We start from the raw sequence: 7,339 nt of genomic DNA on the forward strand, positions 1-7,339 counted from the left end.
CCTCAGAGACAAGTAAAACGTTGGGAGTGCGGTGAACATGGTTTAAAGTGTCATCTCTGGATGTGTATTGTTTGCACACTTTGCTTTAACTTATGGTTGAGAGTAACTAAGAGGGAAGAGAAGGAGAGACAATTGATTTGTTGGTTTTGCTATGGTTATGTATTTAGCTGGCTAACTATAGAACGCATTGCTAGTGATTTTTTGAAATACCTTTGAGACTGGGAGACGGGACCCTTCCAGCAACAATTGGATTAACAGAGAACTTAGATCAATTGGTCTTGCTATATTGGCTGTAGCACAAATAAGAGAACAAGCAATTAATGGCCTTATAGACCAGGGTCTCATAATCAATAGTTGTTGTGGAGAAGAAGTCTATATACCACATCGTAGGCACATTCCAGGGGCATATTAGTGCTGCGAGTTTGCCTATTGGAGGCGGCGACTTAATGAACTCCCCGCCCTTGAAGCAGAAAATAATTGGTAAAATCCTATTGTGGTTGGCACATCCCTGAGATTTTGGAAAATACAGGTTTATGGTGTTTCAGCCTAACCTTTTCCCTGTTCTTTTAATTTTAATTATCTTTTCTTAACCAGCCTGAACTGGGAAATGGCATTTAAAAGGGGAAAAACAAGCTCTGTGGGGCTATGGGTACCAAGGAAACTAAAACCACCAGTGACTAGATCCCAGGATATTACCTTTGCTACTGAGAAGACTGGCATCTCGGCCCTTGGTTGCAACCCAAGGGGCCTTGAGAATGGTAGAAAGGTAGATTTCCTGAGGATTATTTTCACTGTGTTTATTATGGTACTTTGGACAGTTGGCCAAAGCCAGAAAGCCACACTGGACAGAGTTCAAGAAATGAAAGGATCAGCAATGAAAAAGCAAACAGAGAAAAACCAAGTCCCAGCAATTTCAACATTTGTGACTATTGCGATCACCCTGTTTGGATTAGGGACAAAATAGAATCTGTGTTAGTTCTGCCTGCTACAATTGCAGCAGCTTTATAGATGTTTGTGTTAAAAAGGGAAAGATGTATTGGGTAAGGAAAAATTTGGAATACAATGAACGAGCTCCTTATCCCCATGGCCATCAGATCTGCCCTCAAAATGAAAGATTCTTTTGTTTTGAAAGCAATGATAATGGAGATGATCCAAGTATAGGCATAGGAGGCCAGGAAATAAGAGAAAAATTAAAAGAGAACAGGAAAGAAGAAAAGGAACCAAAGGGGAATAGAGGGAAGAACAGGAGAAAAAAGAGTCAAAAGAACTGGCTGAATTGTATAAACAACTAAAACAGCACTACAAAGATTGGGACCTGCCAGCCTCAAAAAGAATCCGTTTGTGGGATTGATGCAAGAGATTGTTGCAGAATTGGGATTATCCAAATGTTGGATTTATGGGGGTCTAAAAATGGCTGAAACATGGCTGTGGAAAGGTGAGAGCTTAGCTCCAGAGCAATTTTTAAAATGGAACCACACCCAAATTTCTGGAACATTGAAGAGACCTGAAGGATAGATTTTAAGCCATCAAGTAATTGGAACCATTTGTATAACCCAAGAAGGAAAGAAATGTAATAAAATAGTGCAGCATACTCCTGTTAAGTCCACATTAGTAGTCAATACGGATAATGGTTCCAAAGTTTGGCGACCTGAAATTCCTGATGGATATGGGGGACCAATAAAAGAAACAAACTGTGAGTGGGATGATCAAATTGATTTATGCTGGTACAGAAGTCCTGGAGCTAACCCCTACCAATCCATCAGCAGCCTGAGGTCTTATTGGGAACAGCCAGAGAAAACTGATAAGAAATGGAAAGCCTCAGATGGGATATATTAGATTTGTGGGCAACGAGCATACAGTGAGTTACCTCAAAAATGGGGAGGAACCTCTACCTTAGGAGTAATACAACCCTCCTTCTTTGTTCTACCGAGGTCTAGGAGCAATACGTTAGGAACTCCATTACATGAAACCCTGCAGCGGAATAAAAGAGATTTGAATTTCAATTTTCCAACAGCAGGAGGGAACCAAAAATGGGGAGAGGACAAATGGCCTGCAGAAAGAATTATAGCATATTATGACCCAGCAACATGGGCTCAGGACGGGCCATGGGGATATAGGACCCCAATTTACCTGTTGAATTGATTGATAAGGCTCCAAGCAGTAGTGGAGGTGGTGTCAAATAACACTTCCGGTGCCCTAAAATTGCTGGCCAGGCAATATTCACAAATGCGGGCGTTTGTGTACCAAAACAGGATTGCCCTAGACTATCTGTTAGCAGAAGGAGGAGGAGTTTCTGGCAGATTTAATGAATCTGAGTGCTGCATAGAAATTGATGATTATGGAGAAGCTATCACCGAACATGTGGAGGAAATTAAAAGGGTGGCCCATGTGCCAGTACAAAAGTAGAATTCAATCTTGAAAGCAGATTGGTGAGATAACCTCTTTGGAGGTGTTTGGTGGAAAAAGTTAGGATTCACGTTGTTATGTTCAGTTTTGGGACTTTTGTTTCTGCCTTGTATGATTCCGTGTTTTAGTAGGCTAATTCACTTGTGATTCAAGGGATGCAGATTACAACAATGCCTCTAGATCCAGAATCAGCAGTGAAAGGAAAACCAAGATCTATAATGGTAGTAAGAGCTAAATCGACCTGTGTTAAAGAACAAGGAACCAATTAACTGTGGCAGGACCTGGAGAGATTGAAAAAACCCAGGAAATGCTAACCAAATTTGAAAAAGAGTGTGAAAAACTAAAGGCAGCGAGAGAAATGCTAGAAAAGTTTGAAGTTGAAATGAGACAACAAGAAAATCCAAATTCTGAAGAATATAAAGGATATCAGGGCACAGTTTTTAATAAAGCACAAATCAATGATGAAGAAGAGAAATGGGGGATTTGTGGTAAATAAGTATGATTCGTGCTGACAAAATTAAAACAGTAATCAATATTGGTACAGTAATTAATATTTGGAAATAATAACACAGTTAAAACATGTCATGCCAAGAAAGAAATGGAGAGGAGGGGTTCGACCCCCCTCTTTCCTGCAGATGTTCAAAGCAGGAAAAAGCAAGAGATATCAGGTACTAAAAATTAAGAGAAAGAAAGGAAAATCTGGTTGGGTCCCAGGAAAATGCCAGCTATAAGAGATTTATTGCTTTGAAGCTTAAATATAATAATATGTTCGTTTTGGCTTGCATTATGCTAGCTTAGTGCACATGCATAACCCAAGAGTGAATTAAAAGATATTGAAGAAGAGGAGAGCCTTCATCCAAAGATGACCCCCAAAAAGGGGTGCGACCACCAAAAGAATTGTGGAGCATGCGTGGTAAAGGTGGTGATGAGGGCGGAGGTAGAAGTGTGATGAATCGAAAATGAGAGGAGATGCCATTGACATATGGCATAGAAGAGGAGAATCTTCAATTGGCAAGCTTGTTCGTGAGGTGGCAAGGGTCCAAGAACCTTGCAACCTGTACCCCACAGTTATCTTTTGCTTATGCACTATTATTGGAACCAAATGATCCCTTATTTTTAATCAAATTATACTGTCAATATTTCAAGTGTATCCAATTTTATATATTTTCTAAACTATTCAATTAGATTTGCTAATACCTCTAATATTGTTGGGTTTTTCTGATGATGGGGTAATTGGGCAAACATAACAATGAGCACCAAGCCTTTATTTCTGCAAGCTCAGGGATGCTGGGGGGATCTTTGCACCATCAGGCCCAGGTACAAGTCTCTGGATCCTCCAAAGGAACAGAGCCAGCGCCCTTGAGTGGGAGAAGGTGCGGCCTCAGTTGCAGCCCCGGGTGCCTCCTGTGGGCCAGGGCACGGCCCTGGCTGTAAATGTGTTGGGCTGCAGCACAGGGCCAGGGCGGAGCTCAGCAGCCTCATCAGAGCCCGGGGCCGCGGCCCTTCCCTGCCGGGGCCCGAGCCTGGCCCGGCCCAGCCTGGCCTGAGCAGCCCGGCCTGGCCCCAGGGGTTGGGCTCTGTCCGCCCGCTGTGCCCGCAGGCCGGGCCCAAGGCTTTGCAAGAGGCTTTCTCCCAGCATTGCAAAACCTCAGCCAAGTGACCCTTTGCTGTGCTGAGAAGAGTAAAGAACCCCCTCAAATGTAACCCCACTGCACACCTCATGAGGGATCCCTGCACACCTTAGGAGTGGCCATCAATACTCCTTTGTGATTCATGAGGGATCCCTGCACCCCTCAGTAGGGACCCGAAAATATCACTGTGTGTCTCATGAGGGATCCCTTCACCCTTCAGCAGGGACCCCAAAATATCACTTTCTGGCTCATGAGGGACCCCTTCACCTCTAAGCACAGACCCCAAAATATCACATTGTGTCTCATGAGGTTCAGGCCCAGATCATCGCCCAGAAGGCAATGTGCCCTCAGCCAAGAAACGCTCAGCATGGGCTCCCCCAGCCCTCGGGGCCCCGCCACTGGTCACAGCAGCCCCTGCCTGGCTCCTGCCTGCCCACACCGTGGGCATCCGCGGCTGCTCCTGGCCATGGAGCTCAGCCTATGCTTCCGCTGCATGGGCTTTGCACATGCTACCACCTGGACAGAGCTGTAACAACTCCATTTCTTTATTAAAACATCAAATGTGGGCCAAGCCCTGCCCTGGCAGACAGGGGCTGGCCAACTTCAGTGCTGGCCAGGGAACAGGACCAGGGGGCTCAGGGGAAGAGGGTCTCGTTTGGGAGGGGTGGGTTTTCGGAAGGGTTCATGACGGTGCTACAGCCGTGGAAGAGCAGAGAGGGGCAGACGTGGAGAATTGGGATAAGAGGTTGGAAGAACTTTGCCTGAGTTGTTAGGCTCCTCTTCTGACCATGAACAGGAGCACCTGCGGAGAGAGGAGGTGGCTGTGGCCCCAGCTGCCAGTGGCACACAGGGAGCCTCCTGCACAGCAGGGCCCAGAGCTGGCAAGGCTCCCCCAGCACGGCTGGAGCTGCTGGCACAGCTTGGCCCAGCTGCACAGCTGTCCCTCAAGGCCCCGGCCAGCAGGGCACGGCTCTGGGCAGGCTCCCTGGCCAGGAGCGGGCCCCAGAGCGCCTCTGCCTTTCAAGGGCAATCTCGTCCCTGCTCTTTCTCCTCCCCACCGTGCTTTGCCTCTTCCCTGTGCCCCTGGGGCTGCTCTTGGCCAGGCAGCCTCAGTGGGAGCCAGCACTGGCTGCAGCCCCAGCGGGCCCACCAGGACAAGGCCCAGCAATGAGGAGGCCAATGAAAGCTCTGGGCAGCAGCAGAACCCTCAACAGAGTTCTTTGGACAACCATGGACTGGCCACACCTACACTACAGCCTCACTGGGAATGTTCCCTGCCTATGAGAAGCATTTAAAGGAAGCTGTTTGAGGTAGAGAATCACAAAACACTCACGATTTTCTCTTCCAGCAATACTAGATTGCTCCATGGCAAATCAACAGGCAAAGTGGTGCACCAGACACAATGGCTATCAACTTCACCAAACAAGGTTTTTCCCAGCAGAAAACTCTGCTCCAGATGTTGTCAGCACATGTTGAGGTGCCGGCTGCATCTGTGGGAGCAATGGGGAGTGTGAGCCAGTGCTGTGCTGCACTGCTGAGCTGGCAGCACGGTGGATACGGCCAGGACTTTCTCACTCCCTGTTTCCCCCTGAGCTGGGGCCTGCAGGCACCTTGCTGCCCCTTGGCACACGACTGCTCAGTACCCGAACCCCTGAGCCTGCATGCCATAATTCCTCTGTGCTGTGCCCTTCTGCCCCAGGCAATACTTCTCAAAGGCATGGAAAAAGACAAGTATTGCCCAGGGTTTTGGAGCGGCACCAGGGCCCTCCCTCCTGCAAACAGCTGCTCTCTGCATCTACCAAGAGACTGGGAAATCGCAGGGGATCTCAGGCCTGTGATGCAGTTTGGGCTCCCTGTGAACTGATGCCCAATGCCTTCCTGCAGAGGCTGGGGAGAAGCTGCAGCCAGGCCAGTCTGGCAAACAGCCCTGCGAGGCTGCCATGGATCCCTTCCCGCTGTGCCGGGCACGGCGTGTCCAGATGTGCAGCCAAAGCCCCCGGCTGCTGAGCCCCAGGACAAGGCTGAGGGAAATGCACCCACCACGGCGTCTCTCCAGGTCACTCAGGATCCTGGCCATGGGTCTGGACACCTCTAGAGACTTTCTGTCTCCTCCAGGCTTGTTCTTCCCTCTCATAGGACCTTAAGTGAAGTGTTTGCATGTCAGAAGAGTGGACCCCACAGAAGCAGGGCTCAGCTTGTGGGGTCAGCAGGGACACACTACTCACCCCTGTGATGGGAGCTGGGCTTGTGAGCAGCAACCCAGAAAGGAGCCTGAAAAGTCCTCCCTGCAGACACTCCTGTAACACAAGAGCCACAGAAGCTTCTGTCACCTGGTTCCAGCCAGGTTGTCACTGATTATGCTCTGAGGGGAACATTGACAACACACTGCAGGAGGCTTATGAGGTTGGAAATCCTCATGGAGCCAAGCTGCTGAAGAAACCTTCCTAGCAAGCTCATCTACAGGGAAGCAATAACCCAAACCCATTTCCATGGTGTCCTGGGATCCCCCCTCTGCTTTTCAGAGGGTAAGGCTGTGGGAGCCACATAAGAATGGACAAGGCCAGAGCTGCACAGGGGCCTGGGGCCCTCTGGGCTGGCTCCTGGTCCCTCTCCACCCTCTTTGCAGGCCCTGTGACACATCCCGGGAGAGGAAACAGGGCCAGCCCAGGGCCCTGGGGGCTCTCTCCCTCCCCCAGAGGAAACCCTCCCTCAAGGCCTGGGGAAAACCATCCCCAGCGCTTCCCGGGGAGCAGGGAGCGCTGTCCCGGGAAAGGGGAGCCAGGCTGCCGGCTCACCTGCTCGCCGCGCTTGCAGCGGAGCAGCCTGGGCAGCCCTGGCAGGCAGGGCCACGGCCAGGAGGAGCAGGAGGAAGAGGCGCAGAGGAAGGGCCATGCTGCCTTGCCCTCTGCCAGTCCCGCAGCTCTTGCTGCCACCGCTGTCCTGACACCGCTGTCCCAATGTCAGCACCACTGCTGCCACCGCCGCTGCTGCTGCTGCAACAGTTGTGCTCAAGCACTGACTGCTCGCTCCTTGTGCTGCTGTGCAACCACGGGGCTCTGGCACCTCTCTTACCTCAGAGCCAAGTGTGACCTCATGGCTGGGGCAGGATTGCATTGGAATGGATCTCAAGAGGTACTCTTCCAGGGAGGAGAGCCTGTCCCGCCTTGTGTCTATTTGTAATCTAGATTTTCTTTAAAAGAAGTGAGACATATGATATTGGAAAAGTGGAACATTTCGTGGCTCTACATACAACAGCAATGCCAAGTCCAAAATTCAACTCGTGTTGGTGATTCCCACTACTG

The sequence above is a fragment of the Ammospiza caudacuta genome, chromosome 12 (genome assembly GCF_027887145.1).
Source record: "Ammospiza caudacuta isolate bAmmCau1 chromosome 12, bAmmCau1.pri, whole genome shotgun sequence".
Taxonomy (NCBI): domain Eukaryota; kingdom Metazoa; phylum Chordata; class Aves; order Passeriformes; family Passerellidae; genus Ammospiza; species Ammospiza caudacuta.